The sequence below is a fragment of the Tupaia chinensis genome, unplaced genomic scaffold, assembly GCF_000334495.1.
Source record: "Tupaia chinensis unplaced genomic scaffold, TupChi_1.0 Scaffold000257_1, whole genome shotgun sequence".
Classification (NCBI taxonomy): Eukaryota; Metazoa; Chordata; class Mammalia; order Scandentia; family Tupaiidae; genus Tupaia; species Tupaia belangeri.
This window is the reverse complement of record NW_006159737.1, coordinates 2204868-2212046: the sequence shown is the minus strand read 5'-3', so window position 1 is coordinate 2212046 and position 7179 is coordinate 2204868.

Below are 7179 nucleotides of genomic sequence, written 5' to 3'. Positions count from 1 at the left end.
TATATATATATAATTTAAATAATTTATTAAATTTATTAAGTTTTGATACAGTGTAACTACCCTGGATGGTGAGGCATGGACAATTAAGTAGTATTCAATTATAGTATTTCTCAACAGTGAAAATAATGGGTTATGACTATTTTAACTTTTTGTTCTTTAATCTTGGCTGGAATCCCAGCACCTTCTCTGGAACAAACACATGGATACACAGCTCACTTTCTTGCCATTTTGTCAGTCATACATAGGAAACATCTTTCTTTAATCTTGAATCTTGGAAACCTTATCAGTCAGACATGTCTTTGGCCTCTCAGTAGTTTTTAAGTTTTTGTTTGTTTCTTCGAAATACATAAGAGACTATTTATTAATTCAATATCTATGTGTTGAGCCAAAAGAGCAAAGCTGAAATTCCACAGAATGAAGTTCTCAAATTAGCCTAATACTCGTGGCATATCACAACTAATCATTTTATTCCAAATATATAAATATTTTTTTGAATATTTCCACTTTTCAGATGTTATGTCCCTTTGCACCTCACACCCACTCTACCATTAACTCTCCCCTCTTACAGTCTCCTGCATCCACATCTAAACTCTCTATCAGCACATCGTCCGATCTCTCAACCTGCCATAGAATGTAGGCACTCAGTACAAACTGAGTGGTATGTGCAATCTATACTTTTCAAAATCTGGCTTACTTTGCTCAATATTGAGTCTTCCATATTTTGAGTCAAACAGTAGGATCTCATTATGTCTCATAGTTGTGTAATATTCCATAGTATATATGTGCCACAGTTTTTCAACCAAATCATCAGTTTTTGGACATTTAAATTGGTCCCATGTGAATAATGCTGCAACAAACATGAACATGCAAATGTCCTTCTGGCTGAGTATTTTCCTACCCTTTGGGTAAATACCAAAGAGTGGGATTACTGGGCAACATGGAAGCTCTATATCTAGGTTCCTGAGAAACCTCCTTGTTTTCCACAGAGACAGCCCCAATTTACATTCCCACCAGCACTGTAAGAGTGTTCCCTTTTCACCACAGCCTCACCAGCACTTCTTGTTCTTTACTTTTTTGATCCTAGTCATATTAACCAGGGTTAAATGGTGTCTCATTGTGGTTTTAATTTGAATTTCCCTTATAACAAGAAATTCTGAACATTTTTTATATGCCTCTTGGTCATTTGTAAGTCTTCCTAAGAGGATTGTCTATTCAATTCATTTGCAAATTTTTAATTGGATTATTATTATTAATTATTATTATTATTATTTTAAATGGGTGAGCTGCTTGAGTTCTCTATATATTCAATAGTTTAACCCCTTGTCTAAGGAATAATTTGCAATTATTTTTCCCATTCTGAGGATTGTCTTTTTTTTTTGGAGAGGTTTTCGCTATAGGGCGCGTGCGCTCGTCAGACTGACAGAGAGAGACATAGAGACAGAAAGAGAGAAATCACCCCCCAGGGGGGATGGTCACACTGCAATCCCTTCTCCATTCTTCTCTTGGGATCTTGGGCATGCACGCACACGCGCTCGGCGTGAGTTTTAAGCCACCAGGTCTGGAACGTGAACGACGGTCGACTATGTGGGAGTCCAGCGACATAGCCATTATGCTAACTGCTGGTTCCCGTGAGGATTGTCTTTTCACTTTAATTATTTTTTTCCTTTCCTGTGAAGAAATTTTTTAGCTTCATGTAATCACACTTGTCTATTTGGGGGACTATTTAAGAAATCTTTGCTTACTCCAATGTCTTCAACTATTTCCCCTACATGTTTGAGTTTGAGCTTTTACATTTAAATCTGATCCATTTTGAATTGATTCTTGTTAATAGTGAGAGATAATGGTCCAGTTTCATTTTTCTGCAGGTAGATATTCAGTTCTTCTAACACCATTTGCTGAAAAAAATTCTTTTCTTCACTGCATTGTCTTGTACCCTTTGTCAAATATCAGGATACTGGATTCAGTGTGAAAGGAGGGTCAAAGAAGGGGGAGAGTGTGCGGAAAGATATTAAGGGAAAAAATAGGCAAAACATTTATGGGACACAGAAATAGATTATTGTCTGTTGATGAAAACATGTATAGTATCCTCAACTGGACTGATGTGAAGTATATTCATGTTGGAAGAATTCACTTTACAAGCTAAGTGATAATTGAATGTATAAAAAATTAAAATTTAAAAATATATAATGAAAAATTATATATATCTATATATATATATAATAAAAATCAGTTAGATGTATGTACACTTCTTAAAATCCTTTAAAGTTGGGTAGTGAGATGCCTCCTCTTTTTTTAAAAAAAATTATTATTTTATTTAACTTTATTTATTTATTTTTATTGGACCAGAAAGGAACTGAGAGAGAGAAAGTGAGAAAGTGAGAAAGTGAGAAAGCAAGTTGCCAGGTCTGGGACTCAAACCACTATTGGCAATGTGGGAATCCAGTGCCCTCAACCACTATGCCACCTGCCAGGCCCAAGAGACTTCCTCTTTTATTCTTTTGGCACAGTATTGCCCTGTTGTGGGGTCTTTTTATGATTCCAGACAAATTTATAATTTTTTTATATTTCTGTAAAGAATGTCTCAAATAATTGAATCAGAATTTTATTGAATATATAAATTGATTTGAGTAAATCTGACATTTTGATTATATTGATTTTTTTTGTATCACACTCAATTTCTTTTTTTTTCTTTTCTTCTATTTTTCATAGTCTTCTTTGTCCAAATAAGAAAGACGTCTTTCACCTCTTTCTTTAGTTTTATTCTCGGTATCTTATTTGTTTTGTAACTTGTAAATGGGATTGCTTTCTTTGGTTCTATCTTGGTCTCTTCATTGTTGGTGTATTAAAATGCTATAGATTTATACTATATTTACTTTGTATTCTGATAACTTATGGAATTTATTCCTCCTAGAAGTTTTTCATGAATTCTTTGATATTTTTATGTTTATAATCATATAATCAGCAAATAGAAACAATTTAGCTTATTCTTTTCCTATCTGAATACCTTTTATTTTGCTCTCTTTTCTGATTGTATTGGCTAGGACTTCCAGCACTAATGTTGAAAAGGAGTGGAGAAGGGGACAATCTTGTCTTGTTCCAGTTTTCAGCGAGAAGGCTTTCGGCTTTTCCCCACTCACTATGATGTTCACAATGGGCCTATCACATATGACTTTATTGAGTTGCGGAAAGTGCTTTCTACCTTTATTTTACTGAGCATCTTGATTATGATGGGATGTCATATTTTATCAAATGCTTGTTCTGCATCTATAATCATATAATCTTTGTCTTTGCCTTTTTTTCTGTTAATGTGGTGTATTAAATTTATTGTTTTGTGTATGTCGAATCTTCCTTACATCCCTGGGATAAAGCCTACTTGGTCATACTATATAATCATCTTAATATACTGTTGAATTTGGCTCTCTAGTATCTCATTGAAAATTTTTGCATCAGTATTCATCAGGGACATTGTTCTGTAGTTTTGCCTTTTTGTTATGTCTTTGTCTTGTTTTGGTATCATGATCATAGAGGCTTTATAAAATGAGTTTGGGAGGATTCCTTTCTTTTGTATCTTTAGAAATAGATTGAGAAGACCTAGAGTTAGCTCTTCTTTGAAGATTTTATAGAATTCAAAAGTGAAGCCATCTGGGCCTGGGCTTTTCTTTGTTGGGAGACTATCAGTCACTTGTTATTGGTCTATTCAGGCTTTCTATTTCATCCTCATGTGCCCAGCATCAGTTTTAAGTCATTGGTTCCAGGACTTGAGCCGCAGTGGACTACTTGAGAGTTCAGTGATGTAACCATTACACCATCACAGAAATTCTTGTGTGTCATCTAGGCTTTTGAGTTGTTGGTGTATAATTATTCATAGTAGTTTCAATACAATAATTTTTGTATTTCTGATATATGTATTGTAATATTACCAGCTTTATTACTGTTTTTTTTTTCTGTCTTGTTTCTTTCTCTGATTTGCTTGATTAGTCTAGTTAATAGTTTATCAATTTTGTTTATTCTCTAAAAAAACAAGCTTTTCATGTCATTGATTTTTTTATGCATTAAGTCACTGCAAAATGAATTTTCCCAGCATGAATACACTATATATTAATCCACTTAAAGATATTATCATACACATTATCATCAACAGATAATTTTCCATTTTCATTGGAAATGTCCCTTAAATGTTACACTTTCTTCTTTCTCAATTCCCTTCCTCTCACACTCAATTTCTTTTTTTTTCTTTTCTTCTATTTTTCATAGTCTTCTTTGTCCAAATAAGAAAGACGTCTTTCACCTCTTTCTTTAGTTTTATTCTCGGTATCTTATTTGTTTTGTAACTTGTAAATGGGATTGCTTTCTTTGGTTCTATCTTGGTCTCTTCATTGTTGGTGTATTAAAATGCTATAGATTTATACTATATTTACTTTGTATTCTGATAACTTATGGAATTTATTCCTCCTAGAAGTTTTTCATGAATTCTTTGATATTTTTATGTTTATAATCATATAATCAGCAAATAGAAACAATTTAGCTTATTCTTTTCCTATCTGAATACCTTTTATTTTGCTCTCTTTTCTGATTGTATTGGCTAGGACTTCCAGCACTAATGTTGAAAAGGAGTGGAGAAGGGGACAATCTTGTCTTGTTCCAGTTTTCAGCGAGAAGGCTTTCGGCTTTTCCCCACTCACTATGATGTTCACAATGGGCCTATCACATATGACTTTATTGAGTTGCGGAAAGTGCTTTCTACCTTTATTTTACTGAGCATCTTGATTATGATGGGATGTCATATTTTATCAAATGCTTGTTCTGCATCTATAATCATATAATCTTTGTCTTTGCCTTTTTTTCTGTTAATGTGGTGTATTAAATTTATTGTTTTGTGTATGTCGAATCTTCCTTACATCCCTGGGATAAAGCCTACTTGGTCATACTATATAATCATCTTAATATACTGTTGAATTTGGCTCTCTAGTATCTCATTGAAAATTTTTGCATCAGTATTCATCAGGGACATTGTTCTGTAGTTTTGCCTTTTTGTTATGTCTTTGTCTTGTTTTGGTATCATGATCATAGAGGCTTTATAAAATGAGTTTGGGAGGATTCCTTTCTTTTGTATCTTTAGAAATAGATTGAGAAGACCTAGAGTTAGCTCTTCTTTGAAGATTTTATAGAATTCAAAAGTGAAGCCATCTGGGCCTGGGCTTTTCTTTGTTGGGAGACTATCAGTCACTTGTTATTGGTCTATTCAGGCTTTCTATTTCATCCTCATGTGCCCAGCATCAGTTTTAAGTCATTGGTTCCAGGACTTGAGCCGCAGTGGACTACTTGAGAGTTCAGTGATGTAACCATTACACCATCACAGAAATTCTTGTGTGTCATCTAGGCTTTTGAGTTGTTGGTGTATAATTATTCATAGTAGTTTCAATACAATAATTTTTGTATTTCTGATATATGTATTGTAATATTACCAGCTTTATTACTGTTTTTTTTTTCTGTCTTGTTTCTTTCTCTGATTTGCTTGATTAGTCTAGTTAATAGTTTATCAATTTTGTTTATTCTCTAAAAAAACAAGCTTTTCATGTCATTGATTTTTTTATGCATTAAGTCACTGCAAAATGAATTTTCCCAGCATGAATACACTATATATTAATCCACTTAAAGATATTATCATACACATTATCATCAACAGATAATTTTCCATTTTCATTGGAAATGTCCCTTAAATGTTACACTTTCTTCTTTCTCAATTCCCTTCCTCTCACCCTCCCCTATTCCCACATTCCTCCCATGATTTTTTGTATAGTTATTTTATTCTCTATTTCATTTTCTTTCTGCTCTAACCTTTACTTTTTTGTTTCTTCTTTTACTTTTAGGGTTTTGTTGTTGTTGCTTTTCCAGTTCCTTAAGGTACGGTGTTGCTATTTATATGCCATATATATGTGTGTGTGTGTGTCTTGTTTTGGTATCATGTTGCTATTTATAGGATATATATATATATATATATGTGTGTGTGTGTGTGTGTGTGTGTGAGTGTGTGTTTTTGAGGGCTTTTTCTGTGGTTGAATAGTGTTCATATAGATATAGATATAGATATAGATATAGATATAGATATAGATATATATAGTGATATAGTGAGTACTAATGGCTATAAATTCACCTCTTATGATACGATTGCTTTTGCTGTGTCCCAAAGGTTATGGAGAGTGGTGTATTCATTATTGTTAGTTTCAAATAATCTTTTCATTTCAGTCTTAATTTCTTCAGTGACTTGAAGGTCATTCAGGAGAAGGTTATTTAGTTTCTGTGTTTTTATGTATTTCTGAGGGTTTTCTGTGTGGTTGAATAGTGTTTATTTCCATTGTGGTCAGAGAAGATTCTGGGTATAGTTTATATACTTCTAAATTTATAGAGGCTTCTTGGTATAGTTTATATACTTCTAAATTTATAGAGGCTTGTTTTGTGGCCTATCATGTTGTCAATTTTTGAAAATGTTCCATGTGGAGATGAGAAAAACAAGCATAACCTGTAGTTGCTAGATGGAATGTTTTATATATGTCTGTCATGTCCATTTGATTTATGGTATCAATTAGTCCTTAAGTCTCTTTTTAAATTTTTTTTTGTCTAGATGACCTGTCTAGTGGTGATGGTGGGGTGTTAAAATCTCCAACAATTAATGCATTGAAGTCTGTATCTCTTTAGATCTAGCAGTCTTTCTTTTACATATTTAAGTTTCCTGACATTGGGTCCTTGAATATTTATGATTGACATACCTTTTTGATAAATTAAAACTTTTAGAAGTATGTAGTGTCCTTCTTTGTCTCTTCTTACACATCTTATCCAAAAGTCTATTTTATCTGATGTCAATATCACAACTCCTACTTTTTTTTTTTATTTCTATTTCCATAAAATTACTTTTTCCAGCCCTTCACTTTTGATCTATATGTATCATTGTCAATGAGGTATGTTTTTTGAAAGCAACATAGAGAAAGTGCCAATGTTTTCATTTATTGAGCCAATCTGTACTTTCTAGTTGAAGAATTTAATCCATTAACATTTAAGTTTATTATCAAATATGTGGGCTTAGCCCTTTCAATTACCTTTTTTTTCTAACTTGTTCTGTTTTCTCTTGCTTCTATGTTTCTACCGTTACTTTTCCAGGTGTAGTATTCTCTTAAGTATTTC